This window comes from Megachile rotundata, chromosome 8 (genome assembly GCF_050947335.1).
Source record: "Megachile rotundata isolate GNS110a chromosome 8, iyMegRotu1, whole genome shotgun sequence".
Taxonomy (NCBI): domain Eukaryota; kingdom Metazoa; phylum Arthropoda; class Insecta; order Hymenoptera; family Megachilidae; genus Megachile; species Megachile rotundata.
In genome coordinates, this window is record NC_134990.1 from 6,858,905 (window position 1) to 6,881,486 (window position 22,582).

At 29.3% G+C, this 22,582-nt stretch overlaps 1 protein-coding gene and 1 long non-coding RNA gene across 28 annotated transcripts in view; one reads left to right on the forward strand and one right to left on the reverse strand.

Annotated features, from left to right (window-relative positions):
- The first annotated feature begins 2,073 nt into the window (after positions 1-2,073).
- The window catches only part of LOC100882921 (metabotropic glutamate receptor 8), a 78,679-nt gene continuing 58,170 nt past the window's right edge, over positions 2,074-22,582 (forward strand). For all 3 annotated transcript variants that reach the window (XM_012287961.2, XM_076534195.1, XM_076534194.1), the window contains exon 1: positions 2,074-2,212. The gene's annotated coding sequence lies outside the window, so the exon portion shown is untranslated. The remainder of the gene's footprint in view (positions 2,213-22,582) is intronic.
- Positions 2,088-22,582, reverse strand: part of LOC143264951 (uncharacterized) — a 50,955-nt gene continuing 30,460 nt past the window's right edge. For 11 of the 25 annotated variants that reach the window (XR_013038957.1, XR_013038945.1, XR_013038944.1 and 8 more), the window contains 4 exons: positions 6,684-7,435; positions 5,971-6,097; positions 2,579-2,855; positions 2,088-2,481 (listed from right to left, as the gene is read on the reverse strand). This is a non-coding gene — a long non-coding RNA (uncharacterized LOC143264951). Of the gene's footprint in view, positions 2,482-2,578; positions 2,856-5,970; positions 6,098-6,683; positions 10,101-10,377; positions 11,917-22,582 lie in introns of those variants that run through there. The other 14 variants (XR_013038960.1, XR_013038955.1, XR_013038938.1 and 11 more) reach the window with 14 other exon arrangements.

The window sequence follows — 22,582 nt, forward strand, 5'->3', positions numbered from 1 at the left end:
AACGTTTAAACTAATCAAAATGTGTTAGTTTTACATAGATAAATTATAAGTTTTTATAATTCTATAACACGTGAAAATATTATTGTGTACTTCAAGATTCAATGTTTTTAAATTGGTTTCATAACTCAAGTAACCGACTTTTTGTTAAAGTTGTAATTTTATATAATTTTTTAGGTAGCGTCGTTTTAGATTCATTAAATAATAGAAGATTCCAATTAATCTTATTTCTTATTAATTTTGTTCAAATATTGAAATGAATTTCATGCGAGATTGAACTATTAAACAAGTCAGCCTCACTGAATTCATTACATTATTAATATTCATTGTATTATTGCACGTTTTGTATTCCATACATTTATGTTAATAAAAAGTACACAAAAATATAATTCTGCCTATTCTTGTCATAACATCAAAATAATCTAAAATTTTATAATATATTTTTATATCATTCTTTTACATTAGTCACATAAACTCATCAGAAAGCTGACAGAAAAAAAATCAAAGAAGATTACACACAAAAAGATGTTTATGCAGCAGTAAACACCTTTAAAAGCGGTACTTTATTACAAGCTGCCACTGAAAAGTTTTATCTACCAAAATTAATTGAAGAGAAAGCCCATTGAGACTGATTAAACGAATTTATTATAAGTAAAATAGTTTCATTCCACAAAACATCCTCATTTTCTTTTGTTAAATGGTAAGAATTAAATTAATATATGAGACAGTAATATTTAAATTAATTTATTTTTAATGTACTAAATTAACAGTAAATTAAAAATAAATTACGGAACAGTAATATTTTTTAATATTCGAGTCAGCAAACTGAATATAAAATAACAATTAAATTAATATTTAATTATTGAGATAGCAGTAATTAAAAATAAATTACGGAGCAGTAATATTTTTTAATACTTAAATCAGCAAACTGAATATAAAATTAAATTAATATTTAATTATTGAGATAGCAGTAATTAATGACAAGGACATGTCATGAATATTTCATTACTGAGCCACATTTTCAGACTACAATTAATTACTTTTTCCTTCACAAATGTACATTCTTTTTATCTCATCTGAAAGTAGAAATTGCAGTTTCGTATACTTTCGTAGTTATCACTGTCTAAGTATAAAAGAAATTGTAATTATTTTAATTGTTTCCTGAGTCGTTTGGCCATTGAGACATTTTCCAATTTTTTCTTCTTATTAAATAACTGAAGTAATTTAATAAAATGAAAACAAGATAATAAGCAATATTTGGGACGGTGATAATTGAATAGTAAATGTCATAATTATTTAATTGCTGAACTATAAGAACACTTTCAGACTATAATGAAATGAATATAATATGTGAATATAATGAAATTCTATAAAAAAATGAAAACAAGATAATAAGCAATATTTGAGACAGTGATAACTGAGTAGTAAATGTCAATTATTTAATTACTGAGCTATAAAGACACTTTCAGACTATAAATGAATTTTTACAATTTTGAATTATGTATTCGAAATGAACTACAGATTTAGAACTGTAATGAATTTTTGTAGATTCTTATTTCATAAAAAAGTAGAAATTTGATTCTTTTTTATAACTATATAAATATGTTTAGTTGTAACAGTGTCTACACAGAAAAGAAATGATCTTAACTGCTTCTCCAATTGTTCAAGCACTAGACATTAACGTCGGATGAAAAAGACTACGAAGAATAGGGAGTAAGAAAAGTTATCGAGTGATGTTTTCGGTGGCTCATCTCCCGATGAAAAGTCGATCGGTCGAGAGGAGAGGATCAACACCTCTTTTTCGAAACGTAGCATCGGCCCAACCCTAGGTGGCTGGTAGCTCGATCGGCGCATGCGCACGACCGTCCCCGAGTATAAGAGCCCGATCGGCAACGGTAGTGAGTTCAGTCTGGCCCGTGCTAGCAGCCGGTGTGGACGCGCTCGATCCCGGGGTCGTTTTCGTCTCGTTCGAGGCCCTTCCGTCGATGACGTCCTCGCTATGTTGCTTCTCGCGTATCAGTGACAAAGAACGAGCTACGGAGCAACGAAAGAACGGTGTGCGCGCGAAAGAGAGAGGGAAGGGGTGTGGGAAATAGAGAAAAAAAGAGAGCGAGTTCTCCTCTTTTCTCCATACCCCTTTTCTGAAACGATCACGGGAGAGAGAGAGAACACGTCGTCAACGTCAGCAACGACGTGGGTATCCTGGACAAGCTGCGTACGTTCACGTCCAAAGAAACCCTCGTATTTTATAGTGGTTGCCCGTTTCTTTCGTTATTTTCGCCTGTAGTGACTGTGTTCATGCTTGCTGCTCCTCGGTGGAAACCGGACCGTTTCCGAACGATGGCAAATAGTAAATACAACGTTCGTATCCTGATGACTCGAATATGGAGGAACGCGAACACCGGAAACTCGTGCTCTTAGCTGTTTTTTGTACACGCCTTGTCAATGTCCTTGTTTCGAATCGAAGTTAAATCTAAATTCAAACTAAATCACGTTCAATATTAGAAATTTGATTAATGATCTAATTTGTAGTTATTATAATTTTAGTTTTCATGCAATTGTTTGGAAGAATTATACTCACTGTTGTTTATAGATGCTTGTATTTTTAAGGGATGGCTTTTGGTACACAGCGTGTTGAGATGAAGGACAAATAAATCGTTCTTTGTATGTTTTCTTCTTCGGAGTTTTATCTTTGACTGCTTGAAAATGAATTGGTATTTGGTGATCGTGATAATTAGACTGAGATATTAATGCCATTTTCGTCCTCCCATTCATTGTGTGCAAAGAGGACTACGAAGTTTGAGGTCATTGTCCTACTCGTAAAATTCAATTATCTTCCACTGATCCAAACCGAGTCTCTGCAGACAGAACGGAGAATTTCGCATAAATTTTGACACTCCTGCGTTGAAGTTGTCGGTAAAAAGTATGCGGATAACTGAAGTTTTGTTCGAAAAATCAGTTCCCAGGAATTTTAATATCGCATATTTTATGACTCGATGGAGCAAAGGAATGGATGGAAACGCTTGCCGCTAGTTATATTGCCAAGGTTGAGTGTAGCGATTGGCAATGTAGAAAGATTCTTGCATGTGTTTGACTACTTACAAATTTCAAAATTTATAAATTTAGATAGTTGTATACTACTAAAACTATAAAGCGGCAAATATTGAAGATTTGCAAATTTGCAAATTGAGATATTTAGGAACTAACTTGTTTTTTTAGAAATTTGAGAATTTACAAATTTTGGAAAGTCAGAAAGTTGAAAATTGGAGATCGGGAAATTTTTTTAGATTTTGAAAAGTTTATGAAGTTTCAGAATTTACAGATTTCAAAATTTAGAAACTTTGGGGAGCGTGAAAATTTTTAGAAATTTGGGAATGTTTGAAACTTGTAAAAGTATAAAATTTTTTTATTTTTTAATCTATACATTAGCAAGTTTCTAAATTTAATAATTAATGAATTTACAAATTTTTATGTGGGACAATTGATCAATTACTTAACTTGACAAAAATAAAATTTGTAAATTTATATAATTTATGTTAAAAAATTTGGGAAATTAAAAATTCGAAAATTTACAAGTTTATGATGTCCTAAATTTTTGAATTTAAAATATTTCTAGATTTTTTAATTCCTTAATTGAAAAGTTGAAGATTATAAATTTGTAAATTTGAAAATTTAAAAAATGTCTGAAATAATTTTGAGAATTTGTAATTTTTGATAATTCGAATTGAATCAATCCTTTCATTTCTAAGTTTAGCAATCAGAAATTTACAAGTCTCTAAATTTTTTATTTGCAAAATTAATTTCTTAATTTTGAAATTCGAAAATTTCTTTATTTTTAATTTATACAATCGAAAACTTATAAATTCTTTATTTTGAAAAATTGAAATTTAAAAAATTTAGAAACTGAACGTCTAGAATTTTATAATCGTAAAAAATTGCAAATTTTATAATTTAAACACTTGTATAATTTAAAAATTTCTGAATTTAAAAGTATATAAATTTGAAGTTTCAATTATTTATAAAATTCTAAATTTTTAAATTTAAGAAAATCGCGAGTTTTCGTAAGCTGCGATAATGGTGTATGCTCTGCCAGCGTACATGAAATGCTACGTAAAGAAAACCCAGTCAGCCGGCAATATAAATGGTGGCAATATATAATAAACGGTGAGCGCTACATTTGTCTGGTTGTCAAGAATGAAATATTGCATTCGATATCTATCTTTACCAATAATAAGAAATTAATCGTCCTTTTTTTTAACAAAAAATTGATTCTTAACAGTACACCTTTTACAAAATATTCTAACTTTAACCTAAAGATAACTCTCAGTCATTAAAATCAATCTCACAATTCTTATTCAAATAAAAAAATAAGTAATAAGAAATAGAAAAGTTTTCTTAGATTTCAATCCTAAATAATAAAAGTGAAATGCTGTTATGACATAAATTATAACTTCCACAAGTTATAAATTAAAAAGTTCTGAACTGAAGATATCTTGTTGTTTGTTCTTCTTGAAAAAAATTCAAGAAAATGTAATTGAATCTCAAGCTTTCAAATGAAGCTTTTAACACATTTATTTAAATCGTTTGTTGATAATACTAAATTAATTAAAACAAACTGAAATAAAACTAAAATAAATTATTATATTTTTATAATTATTATAATAACAAATTAAAATATATTAATTAAATGAATTAACTTAAGCTACACTTAAAATAAACATCACATTTAAATAGTGAGGTCAATATAAAAATTAAGTAATAATTGTTTTATTGATATTATATAATATTTAGCAATGATTAATTTAAACATGTAGCTGAAATTAACTGCATAAAATAATGTAGATTAAATATGTATATTAATAGAATAATATATATTATAATATTACATATTTAATTATACATATTAGATATTTGAATACATAATTACAACGTTAAAAATTGATCAAATTTCTGTTTTTTGTTTTTAAGATCAACAATTAATCAAATACGCAAGCATGTGCTTCTACGTGGTTTCCGCCTTATAGAAGTTTTTAAATCTTGCAACTTGCGAGTTCGTAAACTTACTATAACTCCATTTTTTGTAGCTAAAAAATCTATATGTATAGCTTTAAATTAGCAAACTTTGATCTCACAAAGAAACTATCTGGAGTGTTCTCCTCAGATTTTAATGAGGTTTGTAAATTGGTAAATCATGTTCCAACAAATTTCTTTTTACAGGCAAAATGTGATTAATTTGGTATATTAATTTTTTAAAGTTTAAAGAATAAATGTATATCAACTTATAAATTATTTAAGTATAAAGTAATACATGCTGTTTAATATATAGAATTAATTGAACAGAAAATAGTACATATGGAGTAACATATGTAATTAATTAAATATTAAACAATATATACTGATAAACATATACAATTAATTAAATAAAAATAATATATATGTATAAAAATGTACAGTTAATTAAACAGTAAACAGTATATATAAAAGAACATATACAGTTACTTAAATATTAAAAAATATATATTAACTAATATATACAATCAATTGAATAAAAACAATATATACACTAACATAAACAATTATACTGAACATTACACAACACGTACATATAACAAGTAAATTAATTAAACCTTGAACAAACATATCATGACACATAAATGAATTAAATATTAAATACTACGTAGTAATTTCCATATAAATTAATTAAACATTGAACAATAATTCCAAATTAAATCATTTACCCGAGAGAAAGTGAAATGTTTGCTTTCAATAGTAAACTTATTACATTTTCATAAAAGTTCCAAATTTCTATGTTTCACAGTTAATTGTCTTTCTCCTCTCACAAATACCTTAAATTCGCCATTGCACCCGTTTACGGAATATCTCCAAAAAAGATTCAAGATCCGCCTCTGTCTTTCGCCTACCGGCGCTATTTACCCACTCTACCGAGCCATAACGGAACAACCACCAGCATACCTATTTGTCTTTGCTGTTTTTCCTTCCACGGCGAACACATCTTCGAGTTATAGGAAGTAATTCGTTTGCTACCAGACACAAAGAAAATGCGGCCAAAAATACCGGTGGACTGTTTCCCCTTATCTCACTGTAACATACCACGCATAAATCATACTATGAATACTGAAATTTTTTACCTTTTGAATTTTATCATTTATGCTACCCTAACCTTTTAAATTCTCCCATTTATAAACTGAAGAATAAAACATTACTATTTTGATGAGTTAACAATTTTGCAAATTGCCAAATTCATGAATTCCTCATTTTCTAAATTATTAAATATCTAAGTTCTTAAATCCACATATTTCTAAATTCCCAAAATCCTACATTCAGAACATTCTAAGTTTCTAAATTATTAAATTTGAAAATTTGGGAAGTTAGTAATTTAGGAAGTTACAAGAGAAAAAAATTTGACCGTTTTTGAGAAAAAAGAAGTATGTTATTAATGTCTTTCATCGTTTATAAATGAAAAATATTTTACTAGATGCAACATGGCAGCCTTATACCTGCTGTAACATACATATTGGCGCGAGTTTCAAATAGAATAAAACCAGATACGTTCATATTCCCATATATTGTCTCAGAAAAGAGCAAAGAGCAAAATATTAATTGTTTGTAACTAAGAATATTTTCTTGTTTCTATCTGATACATAAATTTATAAACTATACTTAACTTATAAACATTTTTCAATAAATGACAACAAAATTCTTTGTTTTGCTTAATAATTTTAAGAAAGTCCAAAATGATGTTCCTAGAAGACATTTTCGAGACACTGCACTTGGTTGCATCGAAAACATTTTAGATTTTCCCAAGCTCTTTTAATTCAACAAGACGTTACCACTGGACTCGACGTCTACGATAACTGATACTGTCACATTTTTCTGCTTTTCCTGTGTTCTCCAGCGTTTGTTCTAGTCGTAGCTGCAGTAGTGTTCATTCTTCTTTCAACGACGCGTCCTTTACCAAATTTACCATTAAATTGAAACTGCTTGGACATTTTTTATAACCTATCCTTCTATAACCAATACCATTTAATGTTCTTGAGCCGTCCTCACGGAATTGACGTAACGTTGCCATAATTTCATGGTGGACTAGGTTACGATAGTGTACGCGTATTCGCATGTGGTCTGTATGCACGTATTGATCCAGGGCCGTACAAAAGTTTCTCAATAAATCACGAAACTTTTAAATAATAAAAATGCTATACACTTTTTGTTTAATTTTCTTCTGCTGTTTGAAATACCAGAAGGTAGTTTAATACATTCGCAAGGGTCTTTATGTGTTACGTTTGCCGGTTCTCCATATTATATTGAAAATTGTGTACTGTCCTCTAACTTAAAATTAATTCATCTATCAATCATTTTAGTACCACCATAATTTTTGAATGTTTATTTTGAAGGGATGTACAAAAAAGGTTGAGGATCACTGGAACAAAAAACAACGTGTTGATAATCACTGACACGAAGGTGTACAAAAAACGGCGTATTGAATGTACAAATGAAAAGAAGTATACTTGAAATCATCGACTGATTGCTTGATCAAAACGGTTTTCGAATAAAAGCGAGAAAAGACTGCATCGATTATTCTATCATTCAATCGAACGTTTCACTTGACTATTTTCCATTTAATGCAACATCGACGAAAGTGGGATCCCACCCGAGTGTTTTACAGTGTGCGTACTGTTTAGAATGGAAACGCGAATATCCGGCAGTTTAAACGACTTTTTTAGCGAAGAATTTAAATATGTCTGTGTTTGCGGAAACGTTCATCGTGGAATATTTTCTTTTCTGATTATTGTATCGAATACGGTACAGTCTCGATATAAACGAATCTCTCGGGTCTCAACTTTTACTTATATCGAATAGTTCTGACACTGATCGAAGTTTGTCGAACGTATAAAAGAACAGCGAGCGTCAGAACGTTCGAACAACCGAACGCGAGCAAACAATAACATATCTGCAGGATAATCCTAATGCAAGAATAAAACTTTTCTATTTTTGACTTTTTTGTTGTGAAACTTTTACCAATGTATTTGTGATATTTTCCTGATTAAAATAAAGCCAAACATGACATACTTCGAAAGTTATTTACTTGTAACTTCAAGCGTTTTGCTTACATTAAAACTTTACTGTAACTTTACTAAGATGCGAGGTAAACTGACGAGTAATGACACATCGGGTAATTTCGTTTCTCTTCGACGCTATTCGGGTAATCACGTGATACGTCTGACAGTTGAAATCATAGACTGCTATGGCTTTATCACTTCGAGGATTTTACTTGTATAAATTATTACAATATGTCCCGAATTACGTCGTGTTTGGTCTCATTTTAATCTAAAAAATGTAAAAAATCTACTGGTAAAAATTTCATAACGTAGAAGTCAAAAATATAAAAGTTTTATACTTGTTTTGATTTATCTTACAGATATACCCGAACCCGGGTCACGTTACATTTCTCAGTGAACGAATTTTCTGGAATCTTGAAGGATATTCCCCCAGTGATGGAGATAGTTTTTCCGTTCGTATCGAGACTTTACTGCAAATTCTTTTCTTCCTTATAAATGTAATACATTTTTGTTTTAATTTGCAAGTTCTGTATTAATTGCATGATTGTAACGAATATGCTTTGTTTGCAAAGGAACTCGCGAAACAAATACAAAAGCAGAACATTGTACAGTGTTTTAATTTAACGTCATATTGGAATAAATAACTTTGTGGAATGTACTTTTAATCATAGAATGGCACAACTGGGTAGCAGTGATACAGAGCCCCGGAATGTATTCTACGGTATTTCAATTGAAATAAAATAATAGAGTTTCGTATATTGGAAAGCAATATTTAAAGGACAGTGAACAAATGAAAACATATAATGAACGGCGATGGACATCTATCTATATCGATGTGCTTTCAATTCGGATATAGGGATAATTGATGTTGTATAGCTGCTTCTGCAAAAATCACTGAGTTTTCATCTTCATTAGGTTTCCAAATTCTGACATTCAAATTTCGAAATTATCAAATTTTCAGATTTATATATTTATATTTTGAAAATATCGAATTTTCAAATTTTGAAATTTCACAATTATCAAATTTTCATAATACAAATTTTCCAAAATTTAGAAATTTGTAAATATGGAAATTGGGAAAATTTAAGTTTTATAATTTAAATTTTGGATATTTGAAAATATGAAAATTATCAAATTATCATACTTCAAAATATTCACACCATCAAATTTCCAAATTCCAATAATACAAACTTGTCAAATTTGTAATTATCAAAATTCTGAAACTTGAATTTTTCGAATTTTCATGTTTCCAAATATCAAATTCCAAAATTATCAAATTGTCAACTTAAAAAAATTCTGAAATTATTAAATTTTTCAAATTAAAAAAATTCTGAAATTATCAAATTTTCAATTAAAAAACTCAGATTTTCCACATGTTCATATTTCTAAATTTCTAAATTTTAGAATTTAATAATTTTAATAATTTAGGTTAAAGATACTGAAATTAGTTTGAATGATATATTGAATGATATATTTGAATATATATTTGAAATTCAAGATGGCGAACGAAGATGTAAAAGATCGTACTTTTATACTTCTTGTAAATTTAAAGTTGAAGTTACAGTAAAAGCTGCAATAAGATTCATTTGTAATGTGTGCGAGGTAGTTTCTGCCAGTAAAAGGACAGAATAAAAATGGTTCCAGCAATATAAGAAAGCTAACCAATTGTTGGAGAGCATGTCACGTTCTAGAAGTCCACGTAATTAAAGATGAGAAGTTGCGTGAATACAAATGTTGATTCGAAATTGTGTGAAAAAAGTGTTGCGGTAGCCAGAACTAAAAAGGATTTTTAAATTCAGTAAAAGTTCAGAGATTCCTGAATTGTCAAACTTAATAATTTTCTAGCCTTACATAGACAAATTTTTATGTTTCCTTAATTCGCAAATTCCCATATTTTGGAGTATTAAAAATATTTTTATTGCAAATTGTAATTTAAAATTTTTTAATTCTGGAATTTTTATATTTACAAATTTTTTAAATCTGTACTGTTGCAAATTTGAATATTTCCTAGTTTTGAGATTCTCAGATTTTCAAATTTCTAAATTCTGAAATTTTTAAATTCTCAAATTTCTAAATTCTGAAATTTTCAAATTCTCATATTTTCAAATTTTCAAATTCTTAAATTTCAAAATTCTCAAATTTTCAAATTTTCAAATTCTCAAATTTGAGAATTTTAAAATTTCTAAATTCCCATGTTCTCTTTTTAAATTCCTCAATTTACAAGTTTCCGCAATTCTAAATTTCTAAAATATTTCAAGTATCACAAAAGCGATCAACTCTACAATATAAAACCATTACGTACCTTTCTATTAATCATTTCTAATATTTCCTGCAAAAAACCAACCAAAACACTAAGGAAAACTAAAAAAATTGACGTCAAGAACGTTAGTTTCATAATAGACAACATAAATCTTATTAGCATACAAGCCGTTTATTTTGAAAGTGGGGCAAGTCCATTTTTAAAAGAAACGAAGATAATGACAATAGTTAAAACGTAATATATATTTTTATCGGTAACCAGTCCATAATGAAAATAATTCACATTCCTTAATATTTGGACGATGGCAGTTTGGTTGATTAATGGTATTGGAAAGACGTTCATTTTGAAAGTAGTGCAAGTACAGCTTAGGTTAAAATTATTTTCAGTCGAATATATTACGGTATTTAGTTCCGGAATAATTAATAATACGGGAAATTCTGTGAAAAACTATAAATAGTATAATATTAGTAGCATAACCTTAATATGAGGGAGGATCTGTAAATTTGTGTAGATATCATTGTTGATTTCTATTGTCCACTTGTAAGTAAGTTGTAGTTCAGTTTCTAATAAATTTTCAACACAGTCGACACGGTTCTTGTTGTAGTATTAATGCACAGAACTCTTTAACAATTTCACTGTTGTTTGCAAACTGAGACTGAAATAAACTCCACAACTTCTTTAATTTAACAATTTATTAACTACACTTCACTATTTTCCGTATTTACACTACAAATGTTCACTATTCGCCTTCCAAATGTATTCTAATTGCCTCGCGTCAACCGTCACAGATCGGCAACCAGCTCGCGCGGCGTAAATAATCGAACATCGCCGAATACTTCCGATTAGATCGAACGCGTTCTATCGAAGACACGCTTTACGTTTTTTAACGTTTCTTCTTTAACAAATATTAATTACGAACTGTGGTTTACTTTATCCAAAAGAAATATGGCTCAGAATGATTTCAACGGATATTATACTGTGATGTATCTGAAAATGGAGCTGGTATCAAATGAAACACATTAAACACTAAAATACAAAGAAACTTCCGAAAATTAATTTAGTCACTTTAGTCTGCGAACAGCACATTTGTTAACAAGAAAGGTGCACTTCATCCTCGTGACAAAGCACGGCATCACGTTGCTTCTCTGACTTGCCAAAAAATAAATGACGTCGTATAAAAAGTTTTACCACTTTTTCGTTATAGTTCAGATCCGTCTTTGCGACCACCATTTATTTGCGTCCGTAACAAACTTTTTTGCAAATGCCTAAGTACTTCGCAAAACAGCGATGAAATCAAGACGAGTATTAAGGTACTTTTGTTTCGCTCCGAGTCGTAACTAAAATGGTGTCCAACTTCGGTGAAGTATAATGAAGTGCTTTCAATTAAAATACGTCCGAGAAATTCTTCCAAATATATTCAATTATCTTGAAAGAATTAAAGAAGTTTAAAATTGGGAAAGCATTAAATTTGAAGATGTAGCAATATGAAGAGGGGAGTTTGGAGGTTAAATATTTAGAAATATAGGAATTTGAGAATTTTTAGATTTAGGAATGTAGAAACTTAGGGATCTAGAGATTTTGGGGTATGGAAATTTGAAACCTTGATATTTTGGACTATATGAATTTTGAATTTGTAAAATTTGGAAACAGAGGAATTTGTGGAACTAGAAATTTAGAAATGTAGGAATTTAAGAACAGAAATTTGGGAATCTGGAAATTTCTGGATATAGGAATTTGAAACCTTGAAATTTGGGACCATATGAATTTTGAATCTTTGAAATTTGGGAACATAGAAATTTGTGAAACTAGAAATTTACAAATGTAGGAATTTAGGAACAGAAATTTGGGGATCTAGAAAATTTTTGGAACATAAGAACTTGTGAATCTAGGGATTAAAATCATGAGAATTTTAGAGGTGTAAAAATTTATAAATATAGGAATTTGTTGATCTAGGGATTTAAAGATATAGGAATTTTCACATCTTGAGTTTTTGAACATAGGAATCTAGAGATTTGAGAACTTAAAAATTTAGAGAAATAGAAATTTGAGAATATTAAAATTGAGAAACCTTGAGATTTAAAATGATGTGTAAATATGAGAATATAATTAAAAATTAAAAAATTTGAGCTTCCATACTCTAAAAATCTGAAAACTTCAAAAAATTAAAACATTTTTAAATTTGATAACTACAGAAATTACAAAAAGTTTACTAAAATAGAATAATTGGAAAACTTGAAAATTTATAAATTAGAAAATATGAAATTTTGGGAATTAAGTTTTGAAGATATAAGCAGAGTTCTAAAGGAAGGATAGTTAGCAACAGAGTGCAGCTCTTATCTGGAATGATTTTAGAACTCCCCGTATTCAAAACCATCCCTATATTAGACAACTTTCCTCTAAACATAAATTTCATAATCTATGATCTCATAGATTGCGTAGTTCATATCCGCGGACCTCGATATAACGCAAATGTTATTAACATCTGTAATTTAGATATGATACTAATTAGTTTAATTATGGAATACTTTGACTGTATTTTAGTTTTGTAAAAAGAGCTTAACATTTTAATGTTTCGCAAATTTTGTTATATAATGCGTAAATTTAATATTATATTTTTTATCTTTAATTTTGTATGAATATTATATTTCATTATTTTTTTGTATTTTACGTATTACACTGTTTCATTTTTCCTCAATTTTGTATTAATATTATACCATGTTATTTTATTTTTTTAAATTTTGTGCTAATATTATATTATATATTATTTTTCTTTAATTCCGCAATGATACTATATAATTAATAACATAATATATAATACTATTAATACTATACAGGGTGTCTCACAATTAGTGTAGATCCCTGAAATGGGGGGTAGCTGACGTTATTCTGAATAAGATTTCCTTTTGCAAAAATGGGGTTTGAACTTTGTTTTTGAATTATTAAGGAAAAACGCGGACCAATCAGAGCGCGAGGATTACGCGCGCTCAGCCGCTAGGTTCGAAGCTGTTACTCTCGTGTCTGCGCATGCGTAATCCTCGCGTTCTGATTGGTCCGTGTTTTTCCTTAATAATTCAAAAACGAAGCTTCAAATCTCATTGATGCAAAGGGAACTATTATTCAGAATCATGACAGCTGCCCCTCATTTCAGGGATGTACACTAATTGTGAGACGCCCCGTACAGTGTATAATACTATTATAATTTATTTTTATATAAATAATAATGCATAATAGTACTTTTTAAAAATTGATATTCTTATATTAATGTTATACTATATTGTTTCTCCTTTATTTTGTATTAATACTATATTGCATTATTTTTTCTTAATTTTGTATTATTAATATATTACATTATTTTTGTTATTAATTTTCTATTAATATTATACTATATTATTTTTAAAAATTTTATAATAATATTATGTTTTAAAAATTGATACTAATATTGTGTTAATAATACATTATATTACTTTTCTTCAAGTTTGTCTTAATATTATATTATTTATTTTTCATTTTATATTAATGTTATATATTATACATTTAAAAATTTATATTAACGTTGTGTTAATGGTATATTGTACTATTTTTCTTCAATTTTATGTGAATATTATATTACATTATTATTTTTATTTTGTATTAATATTACATAATTTTGTTGTTATGTTAGATTACTATTATAGTATATTATTTTTCAATGTTATATTAACATTACATTCTTTTGATATTTCTAATTTTATAATATTATACTACACTATTTTTCTTTATTTTCATATTAATATTACATTATATTATATAATTTCATATTAATGTTACCTTATATTATTTAATTTCATATTAATGTTACATTATATTATTTAACTTCATATTAATATCACAATAATACTACATAAAAATCAAACTTCATATTTTTATCCAAAAGATTCATCACTCCACAAAATATAGTACCATACCTATCTAAAAACGAGCCTCCACTTCGTTATACACAGATCTGAAATAAATTTATTAATATCAAGTTTAAACTACGATAGCAAAACAGCTATCAGCTCACCAGATTTATCACCGCCGTTATCTTCGTCTCATTAAATTTATACCCGCCATTAGCATTTAATGCTACTTCAAGCGAGAACTCGGTACATTCTGAAAATAAAATTAATAAATCGCCCGAACAACAAATACGTGGCCAATCAATCAATATTTCACACACTTCATACAATTTAATGAACATCGTTCGGTTTGCACCCGTGGAAAAATTAATGAGCAAATGTACCGGATGACCTATCCAATTAATTATGTAATCACTGAGAAATTGTTCGCGGCACCAGAAAATGTTTCGAATAAAATTTACACGATCTCTTGAATTTCATCTTAATAATCCTATTCCAAAATTCTTTAATTTTCAAATTGTTAAATTTCAAAATTCTCAAATTCCAAAATTCTTAAGTCCCAAAATTCTCAAATTCCAAAATGCCAAAATTCTCAAATTTCAAAATTCTCCAATGCCAAAATTCTCAAATTCCACAATTTTCAAATTCCAAAATTCTCAAATTCCAAAATTCTCAAGTTCCAAATTTCTCAAATTCCAAAATTCTCAAGTTCCAAATTTCTCAATTTCCAAAATTCTCAAATTCCAAATTTCTCAATTTCCAAAATTCTCAAATTCCAAATTTCTCAATTTCCAAAATTCTCAAATTCCAAATTTCTCAATTTCCAAAATTCTTAAGTTTCAAAATTCTCAAGTTCCAAAATTTTCAAATTTCAAAATTCTCAAGTTCCACAATTCTCAAATTTCAAAATTCTCAAGTTCCAAATTTCTCAATTTCTAAAATTTTCAATTTCCAATATTCTCAAGTTCCAAAATTCTCAAATTCCAAACTTCTCAAATTCCAAAATTTTCAAGTTCCAAAATTCTCAAATTTCACAATTCTCAAATTTCAAAATTCTCAAGTTCCAAATTTCTGAATTTCCAAAATTTTCAAGTTCCAAAATTCTCAAATTCCAAACTTCTCAAATTCCAAAATTCTCAAGTTCCAAAATTCTCAAATTCCACAATTCTCAAATTTCAAAATTCTCAAGTTCCAAATTTCTGAATTTCCAAAATTTTCAAGTTCCAAAATTCTCAAATTCCAAACTTTTCATATTCTAAAATTCTCAAGTTCCAAATTTCTCAATTTCCAATATTCTCAAATTCTAAAATTCTCAAGTTCCAAATTTCTCAAATTCCAAAAGTCTCAATTTGCAAATGTCTCAAATTCCAAAATTCTCAATTTCCCAAATTACAAAATTGCAAAAAATTTTTAATTATCAAATTCTCAAATTTGAATTAAAAAATTTGCACTACTTGCAAATTCTCAAATTTTAAAATTTCCTCTATAATTGCGTCATTATAGCGTACCTAAAATGCAAGGAAATATACTCTTCTTGCCAATAATCCTAAGCCACTTTTAAAATTACTAGATTTGTGATAAAATATGGAACGGCTCAATACAATTCAATTTAAAATATTTCGAATTGAAGATACGATATTTATCTTATATTTTACTACAAACCTTGCAAACCTTTTATACGATTCAGGAAACTCAACTACATAAATTACATGACAATTTACTTCTCGTCTACATTTTACAAAATTTTTATTTGTATCCTTTTGAGGCGTTTTAGCAAAAATTCTCAGTTCTTACGTATTACGGCTGAACTATGTCTTTGACCACAGGTGTGCTAAGTGAATTATACAGTAATTTAATTACACTCTACGTTAATTACATTGGTAATATAATTACAGAGTTCTACGACTGCATAATAATTTAGTTACATTGTACTTCAATTATCTTGTGATTCAATCATGTAATAACGTTGTAATTGTATTCAGTTTTAACTTTTCAACTGACTCAATGGCTGGTTAATTGAAAATTAATTTACTGGTAATTTTTAGTTAACAGTTGCTACTATTTATGAGTGTAATTATAGCACTAAATGCAATTGAATTATGTTCAAACTAGGGTGAGTCAAAACACTTTTTTTTGCTTGCACCCACTAAAAATATAGTATATGGTACAAAAAACCCTTTCAAAGTTTGAGCTGCAAAATTTAAATTTAAGAGGTTTCACACAGCATTTGAAAATTTTACAAAATAAAATTGAAGATGAAATTTTTTAACCATTTTTTTATTTGTTTCAAACTATTCATTTATGAATAGTTATCCTTTATATTAACCAATGTATTCTATAGAATTTATAATTTACATATACTTTTATGTATTCAAGTCCTACAGTTTTTTTCTGACAAGTAATCATTTTCATTACATGACGGATATTCTTCTCGGCGTTGTTGCACTACTAATAAATATTGCAACTGGTCCTCGTTTTCAGTTAAACATTTATTAAATTCTTCTATCGATGCTACTCGCTCTGTGAGATCATTAACTTGTGAACTTTTCAAAATTTCTTGACAATTCTTATAACTTTCACTTAAAATCCATAAATGAGGATGTAAATCAAGGAAATCGTGCGGTAATTCGAACTTTTCAAATAAAATTGATGATTTTTTGTCGTAAAGTCATTAGATTTTTTGTGGATAATGAACGAATATCGTTTAGCAGCAAGTAATGTCAAAACTTTAAACAATCAACGCAAGTTCGCCATTTCTAAACACTATTCTTAATTAACCTTACTTATTCATTCCTCAACTACGTAAATATGGTTAAAGTAGCCAATCGACAATGCTGTGAGACTGAATACTAACAAATAATTCTGTGCAACTTTATTGTATCGACATCTGTAATCCCTTAAATTGTAGTTAAAAGCCGATATGATAAAAAATCAATATACCGATAGAAAATTGCTTTGAACGACCTCTTCAATTTTTCAGCTCAAACTTTGAGAGGATTTTTTTACAAAATATATTAAATTTTTAGAATGTGAAGGTGACAAAAACTTTTTTGAGCCACTCTAATGTACACAATAAATTTTATATCAGTATTGTTTTATTTTTACATTGCGTTTAAAATTGCACTGCCTTAAAAAAGGCGGGAAAACTAATTTAATGGGTTAGTACAATAAAACTATTTTAAATAACAGTTTTTCAATACATCTGTTGCAAAAATAACGAAAAGTAGTTTGGCCCGTTTGGTACAGTAATTGAAATGCATTTAAAATTGCATTGCATTAAAAAGCGCGGGAAAATTGATTTGTAGAATTAGTAATGTAATTAAATGAGAAATCCGAATTAGATAAAAATATTAAGTAATCGCTGATACAATTAATATTAATAATTATTATGATTAAAACATAATCGTAATCATATCATTGAATTAGTTGCATTTCGATAACGATTAATTAAAATTCGATTATAATTAAGCACTTTGATTTCGAAAGCAGCATCCGTGTAATAAAAGTATAAACATTTTCAACGCGAAAATTGTGTCACTGTTTGACAAATAAAACAAAATGAAATTTTAACGTTTCCGTGAAATTACGAGTAAATCGTGAAATTGTACGCAATTCGGTCGATTACATCGAGATTGCGTGGAGATAGCATATGGATACGAAAAGACGAAAAAAGTTTCGATCCGTGTTGATCGTAGCCGAACGAGTTTCAAAGACTTTAAATATAGTTTGCATCGTTTTGCACAACCGATGTCGAACGACCAAACGTTTCCCTTTCTTTAACACGACTATCATCGAATGTTACATTTCAAAATATACAAACGTAGTCGAAACATTTATTAGTATGATTGAAGGTCAAAGCGAGGAAGCATTCCGTTTTGAAATGTAACTAGCACGAGCGCTAACTCAAATGTAATTAAATATAATTTAATGAAATATTCTCAAGTGACTTTCAACCTTTTTAGAAATTCCTTTAAAGTAAATGTTCAAAGTTTATAGTAATTAAGATAATATAGTAATTCGAAAACTAGAACGCTGTTAAATATGACATATTAAGTAATTTTGGGTTAAAAGGCAGTACATAATTTTTAATATAATATTGACAACCGGCAAATGTAACATATGATCCTTGCAAACATATTGCATTACCTTCTGGTATTTCAAACGGCAGAAGGAAATTAAGCAAAAAGTTTACAGCATTTTTATTATTTAAAAGTTTCGTGATTTATTGAGGAACTTTTGTACGGCCCTGGATCAATACGTGCATACAGACCACATGCGAATACGCGGACACTATCGTAACCTAGTCCACCATGAAATTATGGCAACGTTACGTCAATTCCGTGAGAACAGTTCAAGCACATTAAATGGTATTGGTTATAGAAGGACAGGTTATAAAAAATGTCCAAGCAGTTTCGATTTAATGGTAAATTTGCTAAAGGACGCGTCGTTGAAAGAAGAATGAACGCTACTGCAGCTACGACTAGAACAAACGCTGGAGAACACAGGAAAAGCAGAAAAATGTGACAGTATCAGTTATCGTAGACGTCGAGTGCAGTGGTAACGTCTTGTTGAATTAAAAGAGCTTGGGAAAATCTAAAATGTTTTCGATGCAACCAAGTGCAGTGTCTCAAGAATGTCTTCTAGGAACATCGTTTTGGACTTTCTTAAAATTATTAAGCAAAACAAAGAATTTTGTTGTCATTTATTGAAAAATGTTTATAAGTTAAGTATAGTTTATAAATTTATGTGTCAGATAGAAACAAGAAAATATTCTTAGTTACAAACAATTAATATTTTGCTCTTTGCTCTTTTCTGAGACAATATATGGGAATATGAACGTATTTGGTTTTATTCTATTTGAAACTCGCGCCAGTATGCATGTTACAGCAGTTATAAGGCTGCCATGTTGCATCTAGTAAAATATTTTTCATTTATAAACGGTGAAAGACATTAATAACATACTTCTTTTTTCTTAAAAAGAGTTAAATTTTTTTCTCTTGTAACTCCCTAATTTACTAACTTCCCAAATTTTTCAATTTAATAATTTAGAAATTTAGAATGTCCTGAATGTAGGATTTTGGGAATTCCAGAATATGTGGATTTAAGAACTTAGATATTGAATAATTTAGAAAATGAGGAATTCACGAATTTCGTAATTTGAAAATTTGTTAAAAACAATTAATGTTTCGCATCCCCTTTTTTGTTATTTAAGACAATACATGAAAATATGAACATATCTGATTTTATTCAATTTGAAACTCGCGCCATTACGTCACAATAGATACAATATTGCCAAACTGCGTCCAATCAAATATTTCCTATTTACAAACGATCAAAGACCTTAATTCCCAATTTCTTTTATCTGCAAAACCATTAAAATTTTTTCAAATAAAAAGCGCCCTTTACACATTTATCTACAACCTATAATTTCTATTAAAACGGTTCAAGTACCGTTTTCAAGTTATTATTGAAAAACCATTTTACGTTACTGCTACCACTAGAACCACGCTTAACCTTAATTACAAATTTCTCGAATTCTGCGCGAGTAACAATTTCCCTTTATTAGAAAAAAGATCGTGCAAATTATAAAATTGAAAAAAATTGTACGTGCCATGTTATCCCGTGACAGATACATTAAGTCGGACGTATTATTTCAAGAGTAATTGTAAACGACAAAAGCAACCACCGTATTTAAATAGCGCATTTAAACGTATGCGTTTGAATTCTGCGACGAGAAATGCAATCAACTCTATGTACTCGTGACTGTCTACCTCGACTGCGGTTCAAACTTTGACGCTAAACCGTTGTTGATTCAAAGCAAAGATACATTGTTTCACCGAATTAAATTACTGAACGGAACAAAAAAGAGGACCGAGACAGCTCGCAAAAACAAAGCTGTTACAATGGGTACAGGGTCTGTTTAAAATTAGCCGAATAAAATGCTATTCCTCGGATATTATAAAAAGCGTGATATGTGTGCATATATGTCATATACATGGAGATTTATATTTTTGTAAATGGAAGTTAGATTTCTATGAGTATAGATATTGAATCACTTTAGTTGTATACTTGTGATGTACTTGTTTCTTCAGATACTTAAATCTGTGAAATTAAGGTTCAGTAGGTTTAGTCAGTTGACTGGTTTCTATATCACCACATCCCTTTTTTCCTCAGATACTTCCTCAGAACCTTAGACTCTCATTTCACCACATTTCTGTTCTTCAAATCTCCATATTTCAGATTACTACATTTTCAGAAATCTATATAGCCACATCCCTATCTTACCAGATCTCTATGTATATCACCAGATCTACATATTGCTAGATACCTAAATCCACAAATCTCTACGTCCCCAAATCTCTCTATCACTAAATACTTAAATCCTTGAATCTCCACATCCCCAAACACTTATATCTTAGATTCCCCTATCACCAGATCTCTAGATCCCTAAATACCGTTAAAATCCCAAACACCTAAGTTCTTATATCACCCATACCCCTAAATATTTATTTCACCCTATTACTATAACTCTGCATCCCCACACTTGCAGTTCCCCTTTACGTTTCCCTATTCAAATCTCTATATGCATCTCCAAATATATTCCAGGATTTCGCATCTTTATCAACGTAATACCTTAAACTTTCTACGTTATTTTCCTCATATCAGAAAGATTACTATAAATTTACCATCCACAGTGTTTTAGGGTCCACGTTCTTCTTTCTTCTTAGAATAAAATGTGAGGTAATCAAGTTCCATCGTAAAATTATAATGGCGACGTTAAATTTCGAACGTACTATTATGCACATTAAAGTTCGATTATCGGACGCGATAACGTTCGTTCAACGTTCCCGTACCGTCGATCAAACATAATTTGAAATCCACAGAAAGTTCTGGAACGACGTAGGTAACTTTTGAAATAGCGAAATGTTACGACTGCAGCTGTTCCTAAAAAATATCGCGATTTTATGCCCTTAAAAGCTTTCGATAATATTCAAAAGTGTAATTAAATTTTGATGAACATGGCCACTTTTGTTTCTTTGATATTAAAGTATTACCTGGCTTTGTGTTGTACTAGTATAAAAAATGGAGGGTGCAGCAAGTCCATTTTTGAATTTAAATTAAATTAGTTAGACAGCGGGTAATAATAAGAAACATTTATTTTTACGTATCACTTGTTACAGTTAGCCTGCAAAACCGGAGTTGTAAAAACTAATTTTAAAGCTGTCTTTATTTAATTTTATTTGAATGTGAGTTATTAAGGACAAAAGGCGTAGTACGTTTGAAATAAGTAAAAATCGTTTAAATATTCGACGTTTAATTTTATCGGCTAATGCATGTTCGGCCAATGGTCGCCTAACCTCCATTACCTGCACGGGCTTTTTTATGAAATACGTTTAGTTACCGAATACCGATGTGTCGAAGTAGTTCATTTTGTATGGTGTACATAATTTTTTACGACCAAGATGGCGGTATGGACGATGAACACGTGCGTTATCTTTCATACATTTGGCCAGAACTATGAAATATGGATCAGATGCGTCTCATTGATAGTCCATTATGGATTCGATCAAAATACAATTGATGGGATTCAGTCGATGGTTTTATACGTAAAAATTGTTTGGGGCTCTAAACGCAACGCGACCGCCATTACCTGCCAGTGCGTAAAATGGCGGTCAACGTAATTTTTGTTTAATTGCTAATTTCACCAAAAAAATAAATACCAAAGTGTTTATCTTGTTATTCCGAAACGGTTCAACGGTTCAAACTTGGAAACGGTAACTTGTAACCAATATTTGGTTTGATGCTTTATTTTTATTAGATTAATTGCTCAAGTGACCGCCATTACCGCTTTCCTCTTTTAAAATCGTATTTATTCCGGGAAATGTAACATTTAATAAAACTTGATGACACTGAAATACTTCGATCGAGTAGAAGAGGCATCTTCAGTTTTTGATGTAAAATTGTCAGTTGTGAAATTACCTTTGGCAGTTACAAAAATGAATATTGAATTAGAACGTTTGATCGATTTCTGTTGCTGATGGTATTTATAATTTAATTGAACAATGCACGATTGTTGGAAAATTATATTTCAGTGAAAAGCTTCGATCAGATGGGCATATTCTATGCCATATATCTGTCTTAAGAACAGTAACTTATAACTTAATTTCGAGCTTTGATGTTATTATAATTATGGCTTAAGTGGCCGCCACTACTCTAATCTCTCATATGTGCTAAAGAAACGTTGAGAGAGCCCTAGATTTATCAACCAATGATGGATCACTGTTTTAGTCACAACTAATATCAATTAGCCATATTTATCTAAGTGCATACATGTAATAGACTTATGTTTATGTAACATTCTGTGAATA